Source organism: Triturus cristatus, chromosome 3_2 (assembly GCF_964204655.1).
Source record: "Triturus cristatus chromosome 3_2, aTriCri1.1, whole genome shotgun sequence".
Taxonomy (NCBI): Eukaryota; Metazoa; Chordata; class Amphibia; order Caudata; family Salamandridae; genus Triturus; species Triturus cristatus.
Window position 1 is genome coordinate 1,114,879,158 of NC_140584.1, and position 22,831 is coordinate 1,114,901,988.

The window sequence follows — 22,831 nt, forward strand, 5'->3', positions numbered from 1 at the left end:
CACCCCCATTTCTAACAGATAGTATTTAATTAATGAGAGTAGTGTTGCACCTCCACTTTATATATGTAAATCAAAAAGCAATCGTAAATCTAGATGTTTTTAATGGACTGCACTTACAATGTTAGAATAATATTGCACCATATGTCCTCACTAACCTCCATTAGAAGGCATGCATTGTTCAACATTGCAAATATGGATTTTCAGGTTTTGAGGAACTCTACTTCATACCGAGTTGCTAAAGCATAGTATTGTGGACCCGGGCAGGAGAGTCAAACAACCCTAGATTTCACAGCTCACGCATATCGCAGTAGCCCTGACCTGTGAAACCCCAGATGAGTTCACTATACAGCAACCTTTCTCAACCTGTTTTGATTAATATGTAGGAAAAATGGTATATCCTTAATAATGTTGTTAAAATTGCTATAAACTATCATTATATAAAAAATGTGTTTTTTGTTTGCCAGGTGAAGCAGCAAGATCCCACCACAGACCTTACGGCCTTATGATCCTACCATTTATTTATTTATTTATTTTTAACTGTTAACTGTTAGGCAGTGATGTTCTATCCATATATTCCTGTAGTGCATTGCTAATGCATTTTCACTATTCTATGAAACACTAGTCCTAGAAGAAACGCATCGCTTCCAATATATAAATATTTGGCAAAATGTACTTTAAAGAAAACAAACTTTGCAAAGTGGCCCTGAGGCGCTGAAGTGCTTGGCCTTCTAGTACTCCCCTGAAGGGATGCTGCAGCATGAAACCGGGTGCAGAGCAAACTAAAGGGGATATTCACAAGGAGTTATCGCCGCGCCAGCGGCACATTTTTGCCGCTTATGTGGCGATTTTGTTATCGCCGTATTACCAAGCTGTCGCTAACAGCCGTTAGCAACAGCTTTTTAGCGATAGCGGCCGCATCCAGCATCGCCAACGATGTTAGCGATCATTATCGCTAATGATATGCAATGTAGGCGTTTCCGTGCAAAAACGCACGCTAACCGAGGTTAGCGATAGTTTTCGCCATTTCTTGAGAATATCCCCCAAAGCGTGCTGTTTCATCGCCACTGAGGCCCTCCCCCAGGCAGTGCTGTTTGCATCGGGGTCATCTGTCTGTAGTAAAGGCCTAAACCTCAGCAGCTTGGGAGAAAGTGTAGGATACGCCTTTTCTGAGCTCATGTTGTCATACTGCATCGTTTACTCCAATAAACCATCCATGCACCTGAACAGCACATGCCTCAATGCTTAATTAATGAAACAATGCGCTGTGGATTGATTGTGTTCGAATTCGAGTGTAACTCAATAAAGCCCATTGTTTGGATTGAGATTAAATGTTTAGAGGTACAATAGGCTGTGAGAAATCTTTATGAATTGTTGCTGTCGCGAGCTACAGGATCCTCCAATGCCTGTCCACCTAATGAAACAATGCGGCATCCTCATATAATCAGCCTTCAAAAGTTTTAATTAAAAACTGGATTTATCTACGTAAGTACATTCAATTGCCCTTCAAAGCCTGCACACCCTGTGCCACAGAGGTTTACTTTAAGGCCCTTTTTTCAGATCTTGACTTGAATTGTATAATGTAGTTAAATTACTCTTCCATCACCACTGATTTAATTCCACCTTTGCAGCGCTGCTTTGAATGAAACCTCGTGTTTATAAAGAGCTTTTTGCAAAGCGGCTCTCACAAGCGGCAATCTGTCCCTCTAAATGACTAGTTGGAAGCTGCGGTGGCCGAGAAACCATTTTTGTGACTAACTCCTCCCTAGGAAGAGTAATTTGGGTTTTACAAAAAACATAATAACAGTAGCAATCATTTTTCTTTCACTTTAGTACTTTTAGAATTTCTTTCTCCTCGCCCAGAATTTAAGAGTATTAAATGGACACAGAAGCATGTCACAGTTTGTACCAAGCAAAGATAATTTTAGGGAGATCCGTTCTCATTTTTGTGATGAAAATCCTCTACTGCAGTTTGTCAGAAATGGAGTTGTTAATTTGGGCGAGGATGTGGCTATCAACTCAATAAACACATCACATCACATCCCAGTTCTAAGTGAATCTCTGCTTAATTCCTGTTGCTAAGGCACAAGCAGGAGTCAGTTCCCAGAGAAATATGTGCTAAGTTCAAACAGTACCACTCATTATCAAAGCCAGAAAAACTAAACAACAACGTGCACAAACCATTTTAAAAAAGGAGAAAATAATTGTGCGTAAAATGACACACAGTTCTACCGATCCAAACTTTAGAAGTAGGTTTAAAAGTTTTAAAGCAACCAGTACCAAGCAATGCACTGAGTGTCAGTGTCAATGGGGCATATTAGCAACAGACGGGGATAAATATCGCAAGGCGCGCTTAGCTCTTATTTATTTATCGCCGTCTATCGCTGGAATTTATCGGCTCGTTAACGCGTTATTAACAACGCTTATCACCGAGGCGATAAAAAATCCGGCAAAAGTGGCGAAATGCAGTAATATTGCTGCAAATCCAGCGATAAAACTGCAACTATAGAGAAATCCTTGTTGATAGGGAGATGTGGACTTAGCCTCATAATCCACCTCCCATTATACAGATAGGCAAGTCTGAAATCTTGCAGACGTTAGACACCGGCAATAACCACGCTTAGCGCGCCTTTTTAAATCTCTACGTGTGTCCGGGACAGCCTTGTAAATATCGCGAAGGCCCATTAGCTATATTTTACAATGCAGTTTTACGTGGCACGCCTACCTTGCATCTCATTAGCGATGCAAGGCTAGGCGGAAAGAAGCCGGGCGCTAAGGCAAGGAAACACACGCAAGCGTGTCCTTGCTAATAAAGCGATAAAATTCTCGCCGCTTTCCGCCGGAAAACGTACGCTAAAGCGGTGATAATTTTATCCGACCCCTTGATGATATGCCCCAGTGTTCGCAGTATACAATGACTTAGGTCTGAATTCAGGCCAAGAGCAGTCGAGCAATGGTCAAGTAAGATGAGCAGATCACACCGGTCACAGTATTTACCTCAGGGCTTTCTTACTTTTTGGTTCTGAAACTCTTTCAGGAAAGGCAGAATGTCGAAGTTGGTTAGTATCACTCGAAGTGAGATATAAAATTGCTGTGTTACCTCTGAAGCATTCAGTGACGGTATTCCATTTTCTAAGCAGTACAAAGCTGGATTTCTTAGAAATCAAGGTCACTTCGCCTCTGAAATTATTTTGCGACCTTGCCCCAGTGCCAAGGTCCTTCTAGGAAAGTGCCTCTTTTGACATGGTTAGGCCAAACATTTTGACTGGAATATGATGTGATTTTGACTGAAGGTGCACTGGGTCCCTGCTAATCGGGTCCCCAATGCCAGATCTCTTTCCCTAAACTGTATCTTTGTTCCACTATTGGCACAACTTCAGTCTCCTTATAAGCCCCTAATAAATGGTACCCATGGTACCTAGGGCATTGGAACAGAAGAGGGTCCAATAGGCTGCAGCATTTATAGTGCCACCCTAGGAACCCCTCGCTGAGTGTCTTGGTTGCAGAGAAAACTGAAGAGTCACCATGGCACATCCCTGGAGGCTATGCGTGCAGACACTGCATGAGTTATAGGGAAGCCACCCCTTCTGCAGGTCTTACCACCCTGAGTCAGGGTGCACTATATCCCATGTCTGTACATATCTGCCTGAGTGCTTATGACCCTACAATCTCCAAGTCCCTTCTTGGAAATTGTAAGTGCACAGGGAAGCCATAAATATCATGGCCTGGGTACTTGTCAGTACGAGTTCCCTAGTTCATGATGGCTTCATTGTACCCACAGATGTTTGGTACCAAATATCTTGTCTGAATAAATCATGATGGCCGTGTTGGATATTTATTAATTAATGCATACAGAGGGAACCTTAGAGGTGTCCCCTGAAAACCTACCAACTATTAGTGGAGTTACCAATTGGTCCCAGCCAGCCTGTCACCACTCAACATGTTTCTGGACTCCTGGGGTCAGCTTCGACACCCTATGCCTGGCCATATGACCATGACACACTCAAGATCATGAAGAGTATCCACTGAGGAGCCCTGACAGATCCTTGCCCATACCACATCCTCCACAGAGCACTCACCGCAATTGCCCCCCAGCTTAGCCACGCAATCAACTGCTTCATTTAAACTCCACCTTCCCCAATGGCTGGAAACACGCCAAGATCAACCCCTGCTGAGGAAGCCGTCCTCAGACCCGACGGACCTCAGGAACGTCAGACCCATTTCCCTCCTCAGCTTCCCAGCCAAGTTCACCGAGAAGGCCATCAACGCCCAACTCTTCAAGTTCATCGCAGTGAACCACGTCCTGGACACCTCCTAATCCAGCTTCAGAAGCAACCAGAGCACGGAGAATGCACTCCTTGCTGCCACCTCTGACATCTGCTTCCTCCTCGACCGTGGCCCTCATCCTATTAGACCTCTTGGTTGCCTTCAACACCGTCTCCCATCACACCCTAATCACAAGACTCCACGATGCCGGCAGCCATGACAAGGCACTGGACCAGATCAACTCCTTCCTCACTGCCCCGACTCAGTTAGTCCTCTCAGAAGCCACGGAGATCAGCTGTGGAGTGTCCCATGGTTCCTCCCTGATCCCCACCCTCTTCAACATCTACATGGCCCCCTCACAGCCATTGTCAGAAGCCACAGACTTCACACTGTCTCCTATGCCGATGACACCCAGCTGATCCTCTCCCTCACCAACGAACCCACAACTGCTAAAACAAACTTCCACAATAGAATGAAGGCAGTTGCTACCTGGATGAAAGACAGCTGCCTTCAGCTGCCTCCAGATCAAACAGGACAACACTGAAGTACTCACCCTGGGACCCACCCCTTCAGCCTGGGACAACTTCCATGGCCGGACTGGGAACCAAAACTGGCCCTGGCAAAGTGCTCGGCCGCCCCCCACCCCCGCAGGGGGTTGGGGGGGCCACCGAACTCTTTGCCAGGGCCGGTTTTTGGCTGATTTTGTTTCAGGGCCGATTTTGCAGCTATGCTGCAAAAACGTCCCGTAACAAAAACGGCCCCCAGGGGCCCAAAATCGGCCCCCACCCATGCGGCGCACCGGGGGATTGCCCGATGCCTGCTATGGCCAGTCCGACCCTGACAACTCCTGGTGTCCAGCTGCTTTGGGATCCTCCACCCCGACGGACCACGCAGGCAACCTCAGCATCATACTGGATTCATAGCTCACAATGAACTGCCAAAACAATGCAGTTTCCTCAGCCTGATTTTACATGCTGCGTCTGCTTTGAAAGACATTTAGATGGATCCACAAAGAATCCAAAAAGACGGCCACCCACACACGCTTATCACCAGCAGACTCAACTACGGCAACGAACTCTATGCCGGCGTCACCCAGAGACAGCTCAAGTAACTACAGAATATTCAAAACATCACAGCCAGACTAGTCCTCAACATTCCGCGCTGCAGCCACATCACACAGCCCATCTGACAACTCCACTGGCTCCCAGTCAACAAGAGAATCACCTTCTCACTCATACCTACAAAGCTCTACACGATGAAGGATCAGCATACCTGAACCACCAGCTTGCATTCCACATACCCGCCACACAACTCCGCTCCGCCCAACTCACCATTGCCTCCGTCCCCAGGATCTGCAAGACCAAAACCAGAGGAAGATCATTCTCCTACCTCACCGCCAAGACCTGGAACACACTGCCCCTCTACCTGAGGCAATCTGCGTTGCTGACCCAATTCAAGACAGACCTCAAGATCTGGCTCTTTGAGTGATCCTCCACACAGTGTGACCAAGCTCCTGATTGATCCAGATTACCCTGAGCTTGGACGTGGTGAGGAGCGTTGCTCTGACCACCTTGCAGGCACTGAGAATGATGCAGTGGTGGCTCCTGACTGGGGGGGGATTCTGCAACACAGAGATTTAGTAATGGCACTACCGGAGAGGAGTAGGGAGCATGTCACCAGCGTCAGCCCCACTGGTGCCTCTGGCATCTGCACTACGAACAGGAGTTAGAAGAAAATGGGGGAGGACTCCTTGGGGGACATATCGCTGTTTGCCCTAGGAAGTCCCGATCTCATGTGCAGAGACCTAAATGGCTTTGGCATGCTTTGCCTTCCTAGGCTGATTTAGAGATAGAGGTGTATGTGCCTTGGGACTCAAGCTGATGCCTCTGAATCACTTGACACGGGAGGCACTGATATTTATACACTCTTGCTCTGCCCTAACTGAAATGTAATGCTGGACCACGAGGTGAAGGGGGGCATTTGAGGGTGAGAGATAGTGGCCCTGTTGAATAGACTGGCTTGTGGAGACTGGCCTGCTGGTTCACTGATGGATGGACTGACAGTGGCTTGGCAAGGACATGTGGTTGATGCAGCTTCTCCACCTTGTGTGGGGGTGGCGGGTCCTGGGACTCAGGTGGCTTGTGCAACTCGAGTTCCTGGACCTGGTGGGGTGGCCTTCAGTTCACTCTGATCTTATTCAACATCTACCAGGAGGTGAGCAGGAGTGCAAAGTGAAGAAACAATGCTGGGTGAGGAGGGGTGATCCTGATCCCCCCTCCCTAGAGGACATTGATGGATTGGTGGCCTTGGAGCCTGCTGTGCTGGAGGATCTGTGGCGCTGGTGGACTTGGGCCCTGCTGAGTTGTCTTTGCTCTACAATCCTGCTTTTTTTGGGCACCCCCACAGAGGAGACCTGCCACACCTTTTGACTTGGCAAACTATTGACCTCTAATAAACATTATCCTAAGGTTACTCAGAGAGGACGTGAGGGAGGGAGGTACATCCAGTCTGCCCCAGAGTTGCTACCCCTGTACTGGTCAGATCCATGCCCTAGTGTTGTGTCGCTTGGTGAAAGATAAGGCAGTCCAGCAGTTCCAGTCAAAAATAGACAAGTATGCTAAACCTGCTTAGGAGTGTGCAGCTGCTGTGTCTGCTGCAAGACGTATTGCCATGCCTGTGATATCTCTGGAAATAGTCCCACAACAGATTCAAGACTCAAAAACTGCCCTAGAGAATAAAACAGATAATACCCACCCAGATTGATGTCCCCTTCTTGTGGCTGGACTTCAGGATAATATTTGAGTGAGTGAATGAGGCTGAAATCAATCTGTCAGCAATGAAGGACATGACACAGACACTTCACACATTCCTGGCTTGCTTGCAGGACACCTCCCACAGGTTAGAAGAGTGGGCTGATGGTGAAGAGGGCTGTGCCAAAAGGAATCATATTTGTGTGTTGTGCACCCCAAAGGAGGGTTGCAGTGGTCTTGAATGAACAATTCCTATTTTTCTGGCTACAGTCTTGGATCCCGCTGGAGAAACTCTCCAAACTCTTCATTATAGAAGGCGCAAACTGGGCTCTGGTATCCAGACCCCCGGCGACTCCCCCCAAAACCTCTTATTGCCTACAACCTCAACCACCTAGACAGTGATTTGAACCTGCAGGAGTCATTCATGAAGGGCTCCATCACCTATGACAATAGTACATTTCTATCTTTCTGGAATACACCTGTTTGGTGCAGCAGCAACGGCTCTCCTTCCTTACAGTGAAACAGAGCATGAGGGCCATGCAGCTCGACTTCACGCTGATGGTTCTGGCAAAGGTGTGAGTTGCCTTCCAGGGGACAAACATCTTTGTTTTTAATCTCTTATAGAAGGCCTGGGACTAGATGGAGGAACATAGGCCCCTGCCCTACAATAGAGGGAGCTTGTAGACCCAGGCAGCCTGGGGTGAGACTCAGCTCCTCCCCCCGACAAAAGAAGACCAAGACAAAGAAGTAATGTCAGCAAACAAAGCCTGGCCAGGCAAAGCAATGGGTGTGAGATGACTGACCAGGAGGTCCCTTCCCCTCTGAAGTTGACAACCATAAGAACTGTTAGCCTCCCTGACAATGACATTAACCAATTAGACGCAGACTCACTACCAGTGGCATCCTGAACTTTGTTCTGCTGTTCTTTGTAGTTCCTCTGTCTGCATACTATGTTCCTTAAAGGAATAGATGCCACTCATTGGAAGTAAGGAATGGCACTTGGTCTACCAGACACCTGCCGCAGATGGAACCATGATGTGACACAATACACTTATTCCGGGTCATGAATTGACTATATATTCATCCCAGCCGTAAATGCTAGACAATTACCTACGAACAGATCCTACTAATGGTTCTGTCGGATCAGCTGCTGGTGGAGCTGGTGGTATGTGGGGTGGACAGAAGCTTGGGAGGTATTTGGTGAAAAATTATTGGTAGCTCCACGATGACCACTTTGCTGATCTAATTAAGGAAGCTAATACCGAATACTTTGAGTTCAACTCTATCGGTGCCTTTCGCTTTGACACTGTGGGAGGCCTACAAGGTGGGTATTTGAGGCAGGGGTATGTCATGTGTGAGTGAGAGGGAAAGGGCTAAAATAGGGAAACTGCAATAATGGTTGGTAAATTGTGAGTTGGGGTGCAGATAGTGCAATCTAATAAGAGTGAGGTGGGCCTACTGGTTATTAATCACTTGGGGATTGCGACAGTGTTCCCACACTAATATAGGAACCTTTACATGGGGGTCCAGCCCCCCCACCAAAGATGGAAATGAACTTCCCTATAATAAATGGCTTCCCCTTCCTGTCTTCATAATATTTCGGTGGGATACCATCTGGAACTGGAGCTGAACCTGCCTATAAACCAGAGGAGATCCAAAAAGCGATATTGGCAGCACCATTGGGTAAACCCTTGTTCCCAATGGGCTCTCAGCAGAGTTTTTACAGAAATTTGCTTCTCTTCTTGTACCCCACCTTGTTCATATATTTGCAGAGGCTCTCTAGAAATGCCTGGGATCTATGGGATGCCACCATTGCAGTGATATTGAAAGAAGGTAAACCTCTGCAGAAGTGCAGCTCCTACCATCTTCTATCTCTCATAAACACAGAGGTAAAGATCCTAGCCCGCATTCTGGGGACTAGATGATCCAAGGTCATACATATACTTGTCCATTCTGACTTGATCTGCATCTGACACTCCTATTGTCTCTGAATGTTGCACTGGCATGGGTGCACAAGGCTTTGAAAAGGATTTGACACAATACATTAGACCTTCCTCCACTCATTGCTTCAGAATATGGCCTTTGGCCCTTATTTTTAGATATTCGTACAGAAGCTACACACAGGCCCTTCACAAGAGTCAAAGTCAATAGAGTTCTCTCCCCACTCCTTGACATAAGCGTGCCACCCGACAGGAGTATCCACTTTCCCCCTTTTTGTTTTTCATTGTGCTGGACCTATAGTAAAGAAAGGGCTCGAAGAGGAGATTACCTTCAAGATGGATTAGATGTGATGCCCAGCTGAGTGGGACTCCCGTACTTGTGTTTTTCTGCCTGCCAGGACCAGGGGAAGCCTGAACTACTGCCCCCAGCTCTCAACACGGCATGGGCGTCACCAACGTCATCGCCCTCACGCACCTGGAGGCGCTCTTATCCCGGTCAGGGCTTCCGCAGCGCAGGACGCCCGTACTTGTGTTTTTCTGCCTGCCTGCCTGGACCAGGGGAAGCCTGAACTACTGCCCCCAGCTCTCAACTCTGCGTGGAGGCCCCCAACGTCATCGCCCTCGTGCACCTGGTGACTCTCTTATCCCAGTCCAAGGGTGGGCCCGTCCATGTCCGTCATAGTCCGGAGGAGGCTGGGCCTCCCCTCTAACAACGGAGGCCCGGGACATTTGATCTTGGTTTCAACCACCTCCAGGTACTGTGTCAGCCCTACGTCATTTTCTACCAATCATGTTAGTGGTGCTGTTTCCTTTTGATCTTATAATGAGTAAGCGTAAGAGAGTGGCAAGAAACCTGGACGCTTTCATCATTAGGGCTGAATCCATGCTCAGCCACGAGATTGAATTGACTGAGAGGCAACCTTCTTTAGGACCCTTACCACTGCAGAGGCGATCTTCCCTGTTCGTCCCCCATTACACAAGGTCAGTCGCAGTCCTATCCAGTACCCGTCCTGGAAGTATCTTCCATGGATACTGAAGTCGTCCCAAGTGTAGTCACTAGGACATGGACACGGATTATTAAACCCCATAGTGAGGTCAAGTCTTAAGAACCACCAGTGAAGCAGAGGAAGGGTACGGCTCTCAAAATCCCAACTGAAACAGACTCAGCAGCTTTCAAGGATGTTGCTCTGGACACTGCTGGGGAGTCTGCTTTGGATTTAGTTTTTGCACGGCTCAATGAATTATTAGACAAACTAAAAAATGATGGGATGGGACCTTTAGAACCCCCAAATCCACCCACTGATAATTTTAATCATAAGGTGGCTCATGAACAATTGTGTCTCAGTCTAGATGCCCTCCACAAAACAGTTGCAGAGCCTGTAGAGAAACTGCTGGTTAAGGTTACAGTCATTGAGGAACTAGTTAGTAACAGCCATGGTGCTCCTCTTATTACCTTCCCTAGTAAATCCTCAATCCCCGTAGCAGATACCGGAAAGGTAGATGCCCCCATTCAGGCGGATCATACCCAAACTACAGAAAATGTACCCGCAGATAAAAATAGTAGTGTTGTAAACAACAGAGTTGCCTTAACTGGGCCTAGAGTAAATCACTTGTCCCTTCCATCACGTACTACACCCAGGGATATGGAGGATGTGACACTCAATTTACCACCTGACGTTACCCCTTATCCAATAATATTGTCGAATGTACCACATCTCTCCCACTAGGCAAACAAAACTTGGGAGGCATTGAGAAATACATCACTATGCTGGATTGGCTCTAAAACCGGCTTCACCGAAACACTGTTCTGTGAGTTCAAGATGGTAAGAAGAGTAGGATGGGTCGGGATAAGGGAAAAATTGTACACAGTGACTGCATTGTCCTCGCATTTAGAACGCTGAGTCTGGTAGGCAAAGTCTTACGTACACTCTGGAGTGACTATGTGACCAACCGAGGAATAAACGTACTGCCACTTGGATATTTTTATCCCCCAGCAAATTAATTTTCTTATACTTCACAGCCGAGACTTACTAACCCCAACAACCAACATTGATTTACCCTAACCACCCACAATAGATTTGAAACACATACTACCCTAGAAGATATAGATTGACTCATTTCCACATACAGTTATGTAGATTATAGACGGGTTACTGTTAATCATCCATTCGGCCTGGGACCGATAATTAGCGATCCCAATGAACTTAAACACTGCGATGCAAGAGCTATTGATGACTCCCATGTTGGTTCCTGTATTGGTAGCATGGGGGCCCAGGCTGATGTTCAGCTTCAAGGTGCCATTGCTGCTGATACCATTGTGAACCGTCTTAACGAGATGGGTGCAGATTCGATTAATTTAAACACCCCCATCCAATCCCTCCCAAAAATCTTGTCCATTACCCTATAGTTTTTAACAGCGAACCTGTTCATAATAAGAGTACTAAACCGGCTGAAAATAGTTCTTGTACAACCAAAATTCTATCTTGGAATGTGGCGGGCTTAATCTCCAAACTTACCAACCCTGCCTGTCTTGACTTCATAGCTGGCTATGACATTCTATGCATTCAAGAAGCCTTGGTTGATAGCCCACAGAATATTAACGGGTTTAAAACATTTTTTACACCGGCCGTATCGTCCAGGCATGGGAGAATAAAGGGTGGTTTGTGCACCTATATTTCCTATCGGTTAAATGTAAAAAAGTTAGGCCTTTTGGTATCTAACACTTATTACCAGGGTATAAAAATTAATATTGATGCCTCACATAGCACCATCCTATTAAAATGTTATAATAATATTCCTGTGCCGCAGACAGAGGTAGTCTTGTTGAAATTATAAAAGCACCTGGATAAAATACAAAAATCAACTAATACGGACTTGTGTTTAATTTTGGTAGGTGACTTCAATATTGGCCCCTGTGTCCATGCTGAAGGTGGTAACTGTGGCTTAATAGCCAATGATGAAGTAGACATCGCTCATTTTCCGCACTCCTCCACTGGGGATTATTTAAACCAGATTAAAAACACCATGGACCTAGGTTCTGCGAATGATCTATGCTCACCACCTTTGCCGTTTAAGAGCACTTTTAATGGTCGTGGGTTGTCTTCTATTATAGATCACATTTTAATTTCCAACAGATATTCAGACAGAATACAGAATTTCGAAATCCATACTATTGCATTCAGTGATCAATATTCCATTAGTGTTACCATGGATCTACAGGCTAATGTGCGTAGTGGGTGTAGTGGAGCTACGCAGAGCATCACAGAGGGTGGGGGAATCTACGCACACTCCGCGTAGCCCCATTACATGCCGCCCGCCTCCTACCCGCCCTCTTTTAAATGCCCTTACAATCTTTAAAAGCGTTTGAAAAGTAATTCAAATGACTTACCTGAGCTGCGGCGTCCCAGGGCTCCCTCTTCCTGCTTTATCGCCAACTTCTTCCTCACAAATGCGCATGGGCGGATGCCCGCGCATGCGCATTTCTCACAAGAAATGCGCATGCGCGGGTCTGTGGATGAACTGGGACAAAATCATTTACTTCCCAGTGAAAGGACCCTTCCATGCACTTGCCCCTCAAGATTGTGAGTGACCATTTTAAGTACCTGGGAGTGTGGGTCGCAAGAAACGCAGATAGAGCCTGCAAAGTAAATGCTGCTCTGCTAATTGGGCATACTTAGCTGGAGAGCTTGTTCACTCTGTCCTTTAAAAATATGGGTCAAAGTGCTCTCTTCAAGATGGTTTCCCTACCCATGTTTCTGTACACTGTACAAAATGTACTCTTCCCTTTACTACCACATTTTTTACAATATTTGGAATCATTATTGAGCGCATACTTATGGGAAGGCAAGCCACCGAGGGTCTCTGGATAAAATACATGCAACACCAAAACTATGGTGGTTTGGGGACCCGATATTAGGGCTTAATACTAGGCTGTGCACCTAGTACTGCTTATTACTGGCTTTTTGGGGATGGGTCTGATCTGGCAGTATGGCTGGAATTTGGCCTGCTTTGGCCCTATGGAATACGCTCACTGTTGTATGGCACCCCACACCCCCATGCGGCCTTGTCCTGCAGTGTGGAAGAGTAAATGTCTTGCATAATAGCTGTTGGGGAGCCCTCATAAATTAAACCCTTCTTAAGTGTGGTTCATGGTTGTCCCAGGTGCACGTTTGGAGGGCTTTCAGGTTTGAGATCTTATAGGACCCTCGAGGTTGGGACACATTTGGGAAAAATCCCATATCAAAACTTTTGAACAACTTTGAAATGAATTAGAGCTCCCAAAGTTCCCATTTATTGCTATGTACAGGTCCAACAAACACTAGGAAAAAATAAATAAAAACTAAGACAATTGCCTGAATTTCATCCACGTGATGCCTAACTCACAATTGAACCCCTGGGTACTAAAGGAGTTTCAAGACTTTATAGCGCTCTCATAATTAATAAACCTCTGTCTTTGATAAACTACAATGGCGATGGAAGGACAACTTGGGTTAACTGGAGAATGACAAATGGATGGTGGCCTGAATGTCGCCTAGCACTGTAACATTCTCTGCCAGGCTCTGGTCGATCCAGCTCAAGTTTCTCTACAGAGGGGCCGATTCCGATCCGGGTCGGAGAGCACTCCGGCCGAGTAGGATCCGGAGTGTTTTCCGACTGAGCCGGACCCCTACAGTCCGACCGAGCGAGTACGATGCGCACGTATGCTGTCGGACTCGGTTCGGTCGGACTCCCATAGAAGTCAATGGGAGCCAGTTGTAGGACGCGTACATGCACTCCCATTGACTGAATGTGTACGTCTCAAACAAGTGCGGCCCCTACAGTGGGTAGGCGTCGGTGCCATGCCTGTGTTGGAGAGTCCCATGTGTCTCCCCTGTGTGCGAGTCGTATGGCTGCGGGTGTCAGGGGGTCCGACGCGGACCCCCGAAGTCCGACTCTGGGAGTTTTTGCAAGCCGGACACTCCGGCTCGCACAGGCTGTCCGACACGTGCATCGTACTGGCTCGGTCATGAATTGCATCCATTGCATGCCAAGGTTAGCTTACGACCTAGACGTACGGAGCGGTTCGGACCCGGAAACGACTCGGTCGGTGAATTTCATGTTGCTCGCATCGTTCTGGCTCGCTCGTACAGCTGTACGAGTCGGGGGAAAACACGCGTACGGCTCGTAGTTTTTCCAGCCGGATCGCATTCGGTGCCCATCCGACCTGGATCAGAATCGGCCCCAGAGTATACTTTAACCCAGCCAGGGTTTGGAGGATGGTTGGGACCATTACCCTGCTTTCCTCAGATGTGGGCACTTTAGTGCAACACTCATGCATGTAATTTGGGAATACCCAGCAATTGCACTGTACTACGTCTGGGCAGAATTTCGATGACGGTGGACTACTTAAAGTGATTTTGTCAATTTCGAGATAATCTTTCATCCGGTATTACAGATAATTATGTGATTACTCTTGCTTGCATGAGAGTAATTTAAGGGAAAAAATCCTATTGTGAGAACACATTTAGTAAGCACGAGTGTAGCGGCCACTCACACTCACTGTTTGCTACATTTAGCTCTTCTTCTTAGCGCAAATTGCATCCTCAAGTCCATTTTGGATGAGAGGGTGGATATTACTCTAAGAAAATAGTGCTAAATTCCTGTGGAGAATTGGGGAAAATCCTACCCGAAGCGTGAGTTGCTTTTCATGCTGCTAGTTGTATTCTGCTGCATTTAGCACAATTTCTTAGCACAAAATTTATCCTCACACATATTTTTGCTTTAAGAAATAGCACTAAACACAAAATTACTCGTCTTGCCTAATTCAAGCGTAATCTCATGGAATTCTTAGGAAATTCAGAGTGATAACTCTACATGGAATTAAGCGAGTTACGCCCACTCCTACATAGTACTGCAGAGTGGGCCGAGGGTTCCTAAAAGGTGCGTGGCCAACATATTGCTCTTGAAACCAAGACTGCTATAGAGGGTATTATGGAATACTGGGGCAACTCAGTAGCCACCAAAGTGCGAGGGCGGGTTTTGATTGCTAAGTGAGACATTACCAGGAGGCAGAGGGAAACAGCAGCCACCACTAGGGCTGAATGGCTCAGTGGTGGAAATCAGTGCTGGCGGTGGAGGAAACTTCATAAAGCCAGAGGCTGTGCCGAAACTACACGCACATTTGGGCTCCCTGGCATAGCTAATGGGATTTGAAGGGAGGTGAAGAGTGTAATTGAAGCTTCTGTGACTCATTCGGACTGTGGGAGCCGTCCATGGCAATAGAGGGCCTCGCTCTTTTACACTCACTCTCTATGCCCTTGAGTCGTTTAATGCTCATTTAACTGCAGTGTCTGCGAATAGTTGTTTGGTTTTCATTTAGAATAAAAATACAAAGAATTAAAAAAAATATGTTTAAATCGTATGGCTTGAATCCTAAAGTGATTCCTATTTAGACATATGCATAATAAATCAGAAATGTTTCTTGATTGATAGAGTTGCTTCCAAAGGTCCTATTTGAGAGGCGACCTGGTAAACCTGAAAAGTTGTACAACATGTAATGCAGAGATTAAATTAGGAACAACTTTCTATTGCAAGTAATGTATACATACAGTCTTGTTCTCTATGGAGTGCACGTATTTACAAAATGGGTTTTCCTGTGGGAGGTAGAAATGATGATTTTATTACAATTATGGGGCATATCAACAAGGGCTTTATCTCTGCTTTTTTGGCTTTAAAAGCCAAAAAAGGAGAGATAAAACTAGCCCCTATCAACAACAGGGTGCTAACATGCAAATTTGCATGTTAGCACCCTTTTACTCTACGCTTCCCCTTGCATCTCTAATGAGATGCAAAGGGGGCGTTCCAGAGTAAAATAATAGGAGAAATGTCGCTAAGCGACATTTCTCCTATTATTAAGAATGTCGCTAACCCTGTTAGAGACAAAAAAAGCAGCGCTAACCGCGGTTAACGCTGCTTTTTTACGTCTGGTATTTTTCAGACTTAGCCATGATATCCTATGGAAGGAGGATATCATGGCTAAGTTTGCCTGTCCCTATCAACAAGGTAACGTGAGATTATTGCTGGGTTTCCAGCGATAATCTCATGGAATCATTATTGAGCGCATACTTATGGGAAGGCAAGCCACCGAGGGTCTCTGGATAAAATACATGCAACACCAAAACTATGGTGGTTTGGGGACCCGATATTAGGGCTTAATACTAGGCTGTGCACCTAGTACTGCTTATTACTGGCTTTTTGGGGATGGGTCTGATCTGGCAGTATGGCTGGAATTTGGCCTGCTTTGGCCCTATGGAATACGCTCACTGTTGTATGGCACCCCACACCCCCATGCGGCCTTGTCCTGCAGTGTGGAAGAGTAAATGTCTTGCATAATAGCTGTTGGGGAGCCCTCATAAATTAAACCCTTCTTAAGTGTGGTTCATGGTTGTCCCAGGTGCACGTTTGGAGGGCTTTCAGGTTTGAGATCTTATAGGACCCTCGAGGTTGGGACACATTTGGGAAAAATCCCATATCAAAACTTTTGAACAACTTTGAAATGAATTAGAGCTCCCAAAGTTCCCATTTATTGCTATGTACAGGTCCAACAAACACTAGGAAAAAATAAATAAAAACTAAGACAATTGCCTGAATTTCATCCACGTGATGCCTAACTCACAATTGAACCCCTGGGTACTAAAGGAGTTTCAAGACTTTATAGCGCTCTCATAATTAATAAACCTCTGTCTTTGATAAACTACAATGGCGATGGAAGGACAACTTGGGTTAACTGGAGAATGACAAATGGATGGTGGCCTGAATGTCGCCTAGCACTGTAACATTCTCTGCCAGGCTCTGGTCGATCCAGCTCAAGTTTCTCTACAGAGGGGCCGATTCCGATCCGGGTCGGAGAGCACTCCGGCCGAGTAGGATCCGGAGTGTTTTCCGACTGAGCCGGACCCCTACAGTCCGACCGAGCGAGTACGATGCGCACGTATGCTGTCGGACTCGGTTCGGTCGGACTCCCATAGAAGTCAATGGGAGCCAGTTGTAGGACGCGTACATGCACTCCCATTGACTGAATGTGTACGTCTCAAACAAGTGCGGCCCCTACAGTGGGTAGGCGTCGGTGCCATGCCTGTGTTGGAGAGTCCCATGTGTCTCCCCTGTGTGCGAGTCGTATGGCTGCGGGTGTCAGGGGGTCCGACGCGGACCCCCGAAGTCCGACTCTGGGAGTTTTTGCAAGCCGGACACTCCGGCTCGCACAGGCTGTCCGACACGTGCATCGTACTGGCTCGGTCATGAATTGCATCCATTGCATGCCAAGGTTAGCTTACGACCTAGACGTACGGAGCGGTTCGGACCCGGAAACGACTCGGTCGGTGAATTTCATGTTGCTCGCATCGTTCTGGCTCGCTCGTACAGCTGTACGAGTCGGGGGAAAACACGCGTACGGCTCGTAGTTTTTCCAGCCGGATCGCATTCGGTGCCCATCCGACCTGGATCAGAATCGGCCCCAGAGTATACTTTAACCCAGCCAGGGTTTGGAGGATGGTTGGGACCATTACCCTGCTTTCCTCAGATGTGGGCACTTTAGTGCAACACTCATGCATGTAATTTGGGAATACCCAGCAATTGCACTGTACTACGTCTGGGCAGAATTTCGATGACGGTGGACTACTTAAAGTAATTTTGTCAATTTCGAGATAATCTTTCATCCGGTATTACAGATAATTATGTGATTACTCTTGCTTGCATGAGAGTAATTTAAGGGAAAAAATCCTATTGTGAGAACACATTTAGTAAGCACGAGTGTAGCGGCCACTCACACTCACTGTTTGCTACATTTAGCTCTTCTTCTTAGCGCAAATTGCATCCTCAAGTCCATTTTGGATGAGAGGGTGGATATTACTCTAAGAAAATAGTGCTAAATTCCTGTGGAGAATTGGGGAAAATCCTACCCGAAGCGTGAGTTGCTTTTCATGCTGCTAGTTGTATTCTGCTGCATTTAGCACAATTTCTTAGCACAAAATTTATCCTCACACATATTTTTGCTTTAAGAAATAGCACTAAACACAAAATTACTCGTCTTGCCTAATTCAAGCGTAATCTCATGGAATTCTTAGGAAATTCAGAGTGATAACTCTACATGGAATTAAGCGAGTTACGCCCACTCCTACATAGTACTGCAGAGTGGGCCGAGGGTTCCTAAAAGGTGCGTGGCCAACATATTGCTCTTGAAACCAAGACTGCTATAGAGGGTATTATGGAATACTGGGGCAACTCAGTAGCCACCAAAGTGCGAGGGCGGGTTTTGATTGCTAAGTGAGACATTACCAGGAGGCAGAGGGAAACAGCAGCCACCACTAGGGCTGAATGGCTCAGTGGTGGAAATCAGTGCTGGCGGTGGAGGAAACTTCATAAAGCCAGAGGCTGTGCCGAAACTACACGCACATTTGGGCTCCCTGGCATAGCTAATGGGATTTGAAGGGAGGTGAAGAGTGTAATTGAAGCTTCTGTGACTCATTCGGACTGTGGGAGCCGTCCATGGCAATAGAGGGCCTCGCTCTTTTACACTCACTCTCTATGCCCTTGAGTCGTTTAATGCTCATTTAACTGCAGTGTCTGCGAATAGTTGTTTGGTTTTCATTTAGAATAAAAATACAAAGAATTAAAAAAAATATGTTTAAATCGTATGGCTTGAATCCTAAAGTGATTCCTATTTAGACATATGCATAATAAATCAGAAATGTTTCTTGATTGATAGAGTTGCTTCCAAAGGTCCTATTTGAGAGGCGACCTGGTAAACCTGAAAAGTTGTACAACATGTAATGCAGAGATTAAATTAGGAACAACTTTCTATTGCAAGTAATGTATACATACAGTCTTGTTCTCTATGGAGTGCACGTATTTACAAAATGGGTTTTCCTGTGGGAGGTAGAAATGATGATTTTATTACAATTATGGGGCATATCAACAAGGGCTTTATCTCTGCTTTTTTGGCTTTAAAAGCCAAAAAAGGAGAGATAAAACTAGCCCCTATCAACAACAGGGTGCTAACATGCAAATTTGCATGTTAGCACCCTTTTACTCTACGCTTCCCCTTGCATCTCTAATGAGATGCAAAGGGGGCGTTCCAGAGTAAAATAATAGGAGAAATGTCGCTAAGCGACATTTCTCCTATTATTAAGAATGTCGCTAACCCTGTTAGAGACAAAAAAAGCAGCGCTAACCGCGGTTAATGCTGCTTTTTTACGTCTGGTATTTTTCAGACTTAGCCATGATATCCTATGGAAGGAGGATATCATGGCTAAGTTTGCCTGTCCCTATCAACAAGGTAACGTGAGATTATTGCTGGGTTTCCAGCGATAATCTCATGGAATCATTATTGAGCGCATACTTATGGGAAGGCAAGCCACCGAGGGTCTCTGGATAAAATACATGCAACACCAAAACTATGGTGGTTTGGGGACCCGATATTAGGGCTTAATACTAGGCTGTGCACCTAGTACTGCTTATTACTGGCTTTTTGGGGATGGGTCTGATCTGGCAGTATGGCTGGAATTTGGCCTGCTTTGGCCCTATGGAATACGCTCACTGTTGTATGGCACCCCACACCCCCATGCGGCCTTGTCCTGCAGTGTGGAAGAGTAAATGTCTTGCATAATAGCTGTTGGGGAGCCCTCATAAATTAAACCCTTCTTAAGTGTGGTTCATGGTTGTCCCAGGTGCACGTTTGGAGGGCTTTCAGGTTTGAGATCTTATAGGACCCTCGAGGTTGGGACACATTTGGGAAAAATCCCATATCAAAACTTTTGAACAACTTTGAAATGAATTAGAGCTCCCAAAGTTCCCATTTATTGCTATGTACAGGTCCAACAAACACTAGGAAAAAATAAATAAAAACTAAGACAATTGCCTGAATTTCATCCACGTGATGCCTAACTCACAATTGAACCCCTGGGTACTAAAGGAGTTTCAAGACTTTATAGCGCTCTCATAATTAATAAACCTCTGTCTTTGATAAACTACAATGGCGATGGAAGGACAACTTGGGTTAACTGGAGAATGACAAATGGATGGTGGCCTGAATGTCGCCTAGCACTGTAACATTCTCTGCCAGGCTCTGGTCGATCCAGCTCAAGTTTCTCTACAGAGGGGCCGATTCCGATCCGGGTCGGAGAGCACTCCGGCCGAGTAGGATCCGGAGTGTTTTCCGACTGAGCCGGACCCCTACAGTCCGACCGAGCGAGTACGATGCGCACGTATGCTGTCGGACTCGGTTCGGTCGGACTCCCATAGAAGTCAATGGGAGCCAGTTGTAGGACGCGTACATGCACTCCCATTGACTGAATGTGTACGTCTCAAACAAGTGCGGCCCCTACAGTGGGTAGGCGTCGGTGCCATGCCTGTGTTGGAGAGTCCCATGTGTCTCCCCTGTGTGCGAGTCGTATGGCTGCGGGTGTCAGGGGGTCCGACGCGGACCCCCGAAGTCCGACTCTGGGAGTTTTTGCAAGCCGGACACTCCGGCTCGCACAGGCTGTCCGACACGTGCATCGTACTGGCTCGGTCATGAATTGCATCCATTGCATGCCAAGGTTAGCTTACGACCTAGACGTACGGAGCGGTTCGGACCCGGAAACGACTCGGTCGGTGAATTTCATGTTGCTCGCATCGTTCTGGCTCGCTCGTACAGCTGTACGAGTCGGGGGAAAACACGCGTACGGCTCGTAGTTTTTCCAGCCGGATCGCATTCGGTGCCCATCCGACCTGGATCAGAATCGGCCCCAGAGTATACTTTAACCCAGCCAGGGTTTGGAGGATGGTTGGGACCATTACCCTGCTTTCCTCAGATGTGGGCACTTTAGTGCAACACTCATGCATGTAATTTGGGAATACCCAGCAATTGCACTGTACTACGTCTGGGCAGAATTTCGATGACGGTGGACTACTTAAAGTAATTTTGTCAATTTCGAGATAATCTTTCATCCGGTATTACAGATAATTATGTGATTACTCTTGCTTGCATGAGAGTAATTTAAGGGAAAAAATCCTATTGTGAGAACACATTTAGTAAGCACGAGTGTAGCGGCCACTCACACTCACTGTTTGCTACATTTAGCTCTTCTTCTTAGCGCAAATTGCATCCTCAAGTCCATTTTGGATGAGAGGGTGGATATTACTCTAAGAAAATAGTGCTAAATTCCTGTGGAGAATTGGGGAAAATCCTACCCGAAGCGTGAGTTGCTTTTCATGCTGCTAGTTGTATTCTGCTGCATTTAGCACAATTTCTTAGCACAAAATTTATCCTCACACATATTTTTGCTTTAAGAAATAGCACTAAACACAAAATTACTCGTCTTGCCTAATTCAAGCGTAATCTCATGGAATTCTTAGGAAATTCAGAGTGATAACTCTACATGGAATTAAGCGAGTTACGCCCACTCCTACATAGTACTGCAGAGTGGGCCGAGGGTTCCTAAAAGGTGCGTGGCCAACATATTGCTCTTGAAACCAAGACTGCTATAGAGGGTATTATGGAATACTGGGGCAACTCAGTAGCCACCAAAGTGCGAGGGCGGGTTTTGATTGCTAAGTGAGACATTACCAGGAGGCAGAGGGAAACAGCAGCCACCACTAGGGCTGAATGGCTCAGTGGTGGAAATCAGTGCTGGCGGTGGAGGAAACTTCATAAAGCCAGAGGCTGTGCCGAAACTACACGCACATTTGGGCTCCCTGGCATAGCTAATGGGATTTGAAGGGAGGTGAAGAGTGTAATTGAAGCTTCTGTGACTCATTCGGACTGTGGGAGCCGTCCATGGCAATAGAGGGCCTCGCTCTTTTACACTCACTCTCTATGCCCTTGAGTCGTTTAATGCTCATTTAACTGCAGTGTCTGCGAATAGTTGTTTGGTTTTCATTTAGAATAAAAATACAAAGAATTAAAAAAAATATGTTTAAATCGTATGGCTTGAATCCTAAAGTGATTCCTATTTAGACATATGCATAATAAATCAGAAATGTTTCTTGATTGATAGAGTTGCTTCCAAAGGTCCTATTTGAGAGGCGACCTGGTAAACCTGAAAAGTTGTACAACATGTAATGCAGAGATTAAATTAGGAACAACTTTCTATTGCAAGTAATGTATACATACAGTCTTGTTCTCTATGGAGTGCACGTATTTACAAAATGGGTTTTCCTGTGGGAGGTAGAAATGATGATTTTATTACAATTATGGGGCATATCAACAAGGGCTTTATCTCTGCTTTTTTGGCTTTAAAAGCCAAAAAAGGAGAGATAAAACTAGCCCCTATCAACAACAGGGTGCTAACATGCAAATTTGCATGTTAGCACCCTTTTACTCTACGCTTCCCCTTGCATCTCTAATGAGATGCAAAGGGGGCGTTCCAGAGTAAAATAATAGGAGAAATGTCGCTAAGCGACATTTCTCCTATTATTAAGAATGTCGCTAACCCTGTTAGAGACAAAAAAAGCAGCGCTAACCGCGGTTAATGCTGCTTTTTTACGTCTGGTATTTTTCAGACTTAGCCATGATATCCTATGGAAGGAGGATATCATGGCTAAGTTTGCCTGTCCCTATCAACAAGGTAACGTGAGATTATTGCTGGGTTTCCAGCGATAATCTCATGGAATCATTATTGAGCGCATACTTATGGGAAGGCAAGCCACCGAGGGTCTCTGGATAAAATACATGCAACACCAAAACTATGGTGGTTTGGGGACCCGATATTAGGGCTTAATACTAGGCTGTGCACCTAGTACTGCTTATTACTGGCTTTTTGGGGATGGGTCTGATCTGGCAGTATGGCTGGAATTTGGCCTGCTTTGGCCCTATGGAATACGCTCACTGTTGTATGGCACCCCACACCCCCATGCGGCCTT